This window comes from Hipposideros armiger, unplaced genomic scaffold, assembly GCF_001890085.2.
Source record: "Hipposideros armiger isolate ML-2016 unplaced genomic scaffold, ASM189008v1 scaffold_279, whole genome shotgun sequence".
Classification (NCBI taxonomy): domain Eukaryota; kingdom Metazoa; phylum Chordata; class Mammalia; order Chiroptera; family Hipposideridae; genus Hipposideros; species Hipposideros armiger.
Window position 1 is genome coordinate 1,695,442 of NW_017731629.1, and position 4,230 is coordinate 1,699,671.

Consider the following 4,230-nt stretch of genomic DNA (forward strand, 5'->3'; position numbering starts at 1 on the left):
GGAGAGAGGGGTGGACACTGGGGACCAGACACAGCGAAGGAGTGGAGGGCCATGGTCTCTCGTGGGCTCTGAGAGGCAGACAGCACGCTCATCTGCTGAAGTACAGGAAGTTCTATCTGGGAGCTTAAGCAGAGCAGGCTCAGAGGATAGGCTGTGAAACAGGGATGGAAAAAGGGATTATGGAAAAGCACTGGGGCTCCCTGCTGAGAAGAAGGAGCAGGGATTGGACGTAGATCTGGGCAGCGCAGTTAGAAACTTCAGCACCAAGCCATAAAGCCAGCAAAGGAGAGTAGAAAATAGCAGTTTTCCAACCCTCTTTATCCTGATGGCTTTCTCCCTTTTCCCCAATGTCCCCAGCATGTAGTCTTAACCATACAATGTATCACTAGTATATATACTACCAGTCTAGAAATAACTACAATTCACTGAATATATGACAGAAACTGTGCTAAGTGTGCTGTGGACATGAACTCATTGAATCCTCATGACCATATGGTAGAAGTGCTATCACCTTCATTTTGTCCCTTCATTTATTCACAAATAAATTCAAGAACTACCGTCTGCTAAACACTGAGTACCTTGAGTGTGCAGGGGTAAATAAAACATTTGTGGGTTCCTGGCTTCATAGAGCTTGCCATCTAGTAGGAGTAACAAACTAAAGAATTAATTGCAGTGTATTTAATTTATATTTGTGATAGTTGCTTAAAAAGCAAATAGAAATGCTAAGGAAATGTACAAGAAGAAGGTTTAACCTTCTCAGAGGTTTTCCCTTAGAAGATAATATTGAAACGGAGACCCGAAGCATGAATGGCCGTGAACTGGTAAAGGGGCTGCAGGAGGAACAGTCTAGGCAACACAGTGAAGACCAGAGGGCTCAGAAGCTCTGCGGTGAGACTGATGGAATAGGAGGCTCGCTCAGACAACCTCTGCAGTCCTTACTTAGGCTGCGGGACTTCAGCCTAAGGGAAAGAGAAAGCTCAGGAAGAAAGTACCATTATCGTGTTTACAGTGGACAGTAATGCAAGAGAGAGGGCAAAATGGGTGGAGTCTAAAGCTAGTCAGAATGCAAATTCAACCCACAGAACTTGGTGATGGACACATTTAGGGTATGAGAGAAAAAGGGAGGAGCATCAAGAAGGACGCCCAGGTCTGGCATGAGAAACCAGGGAAGTTCAGAGAGGTTATGTCCCAGCTGAACATCATGCAGGAAGCTAGTGAGTGAGAGAGGAGATTTGGAAGCCCAGACTCTTAACAGGTTCCAAAGCCGGCCATCCGTGAATTCTTGTGGAATGCTTACAAGGACAGCGTTTTCGCTGAGCCTGTTTTCCTTTGAGGAAAGAATAAGAGCCCAGGTTGTTTAAGATGATCAATTCAAGACTCAGAAATGACAGCGTGCTGTGGTGAATGGATGGCACTCACTGCGTTTTCTTTGTTGACACAGCCTAGAGCAAATGAATCATGGTTTATGTTGAAAGCAACCACCTCCAACTACATGAACGAGGCAGCCTGGTGTGGTGACATGGCTGAAGTTTAAGAATGCTAGTTTGAATTCTGACTCTTCTCTCAGTGTGTTCATGGGTTAAGACAAGACACAGAGTATGGAGAGGAACCACAGATTTAGCTACATAATAAAGCTCACCAAGATCCAAGGCTCACGTGGGGTAGCCTGGGATCTCCAAGTTGGTCTGTGCACACAGCCAGCTGAAGAAATGGACCAGGGATTGACATCCAAATACATTTTGAATGTATCCACTATAAGCCACAGACCCCCAAAACCAAAAAACCCTAAAGCATATATTATCTCTGAATGATCTCATTAAATCCATGCAACAAATTGCTCTCCTGTTATTTAAACTCTCACATTCTGTTGCCTCATGAGCTGAATGGAACATCAAAAGTCATCTAGTCCCATCCAATCATGTTACAGATAAGAAAATAGACATCTGCAGAGCGGAAATGATTTGCCCAAGGACACATAGCAAATTAAGAAGAGAGCAGGAACGAAACCCCCAGCCTCCTAGATTCTTTGCATGGTGTTCTTTCTGCTAGGCCAGCTATCGGTTCCCATATACTGTCTGCCTGGTGCACCCACAGCACTATTCCTGAAAAGAATTTATTCACGCAACAAATATACATTGAGAGTAGAATTTGTGCCAGGCACTGTTTTAGCAGCTGGAGAAACAACAACGGACAAAAGAGACAAATATTTCTGACTTCATGGAGCGTATATTCTAGCAGAGGAGGCAGTAAACAACATGGATAGGGATTAGCCTAGAGAATGGTAGACACTGATGCATTTTAGGGCTTAAACAATTACTGCAAGGGAAGGGCATCGAAAGGATTGGAGGCAGGGTGAAATTTTAGATAGAGTGGCCAAGGAAGTCCTCGCTGTGAAGATGTCTTGAGTTAAAACCCGAAGGAAGTGGGAGGGCTAGCCATGCAGATAACCAGGAGAGAGTGTCCCAGGCAGGAGGAAAATGAGTGAAAGAGCTCAGAGTTGGGGGCATGCCTGCAGGGTTGGGGATCCAACAAGAATATGTGTGGCTGGCCTGGAGAGGACGAAGAGGACAGGGTTAGGATAGGAGGTCAGAGAAGAAGTGGGATCCAGCCCGTGTATGGCTCTGCACCTGAAAGGGCTTGGGTGTTTATTTCTATTCAAATAAGGCAACATGGTGGCGGGGGCGGGGGCACTGAGTAACATTGGTCAGGCTGGTGTGTTGAAAATAAGCTAAAACGGGGACAAGGGCAGAAGCTCAGAGATCAGTTAGGAAACTATTACAATAATTGAAGCAAAAGCTGATGGTGGCTTGGATCAGAGTGGTGGCATTGGGTTGGGTGAGAAGTAGTGGAATTCTGGGTATATTTTGAAAGTAGAACAAACAGGATTTGCAAAAAGGCTGGAAGAGGGGAAGGAGTCAAGGATTATACCAAGGCAGCTAGAAGAATGGAATGGTGGAATTGTCGATAATACAGCCTGTTTTGGGGGGTGGGGGGGGTGGTGAGGATTTCATGAGCTCATTTTTAGACTTATGTTTAATTTAAAATGCCTATTAAACATTCAGGTGGAGATGTCAAGTAGGAAGTTAACTATGTGAATCTGGAGTTTGTGGGAGAAATCTGGGCTGGGGATATGCGCTTGGCTGCATATGGATGGTATTTAAAGCAAGGAGGCTGGATGAGATCAACTAGGGAGTGAGCCTAGATCTGAAAGAGAAGCCGTTCCGGGACTGAGCCCTGGAGCATTTCAACCGTCAGATGTCAGGGGTGTGTGAGGATCCGGCAAGGGAGGCAAAGGTAGCATCCAGAGTAGGGGAGAAAAGCAGGTGAGGGTGGCGTCCTGGAAACCAAGCGAAGAAAGTGCTTCAGGAGAACCTGTGTCAAATGCTGCTGGTGGGAAAAAGATTAGGGCCGAGAGAGAAATGTCCACTGGATCGAATGTGGAGGCCCCTGTTCACCTCAATGAGAAGAGTTTTTGCAAAATTGGTTGAGAAGAAAAGAACTGGGTTGGTGTGGGTTGAACAGAGAACGGAAGGAGAGAATTTGAAGACAATGAGTTTAGACACATCTTTCAGGGAAATGCGTGTAAGGAGAAATAGAGGAAGGGTGCTATTGGTGAAGGGGAAGATGGGTGAGTGAGCAGCTTGTCTGGATGCTAATGGATCCAACAGAATGGGGGGAAGCGATGCAGGAGAGAGGAAGGACTCACTGGAATAAAGCCCTTGTGCAGGTGAGAGGGCTGAGATGTCCTTTTCTGAACACTGTACTTCATTTTCTGTCAAGTGGGAAGTGAGGTCAGAGGCTGTGAGTGAAGATGGAGAAGGTGTTGGGGGTTGGAGAGGAAAGGAGAAAGCGTGAAATAATTATTGAGGAGAGTGGGAGGGAGGTTGGGGAAATGTAGTATGATTGCTAGGCGGCATGAAGAATTTACGTGGTAATCACAAGTTTAAAGTGAAATCAGACAGTGTGGTGAGGGTTGATTTTGTGGCCTTCCTGCCCCTGAGTAGGTGCAGAGTTCAATTTAACCAGGACTGTAGTTTAGGCAAGTGACTATGAAGAAAGGATATGCATTTGGGAGCTCAAGACACTGGGAAAGGAATTAAGGGCTGTCAAAGAGAATGATTATAATAATTGATCATATAATTTAAGATAGATAAGGAGGTGAGTGAGCCCACAGGACAAGGGGCTAGGGTCACTATAAAGGTGGAAGGATCAACAAACTGAAAATACAGG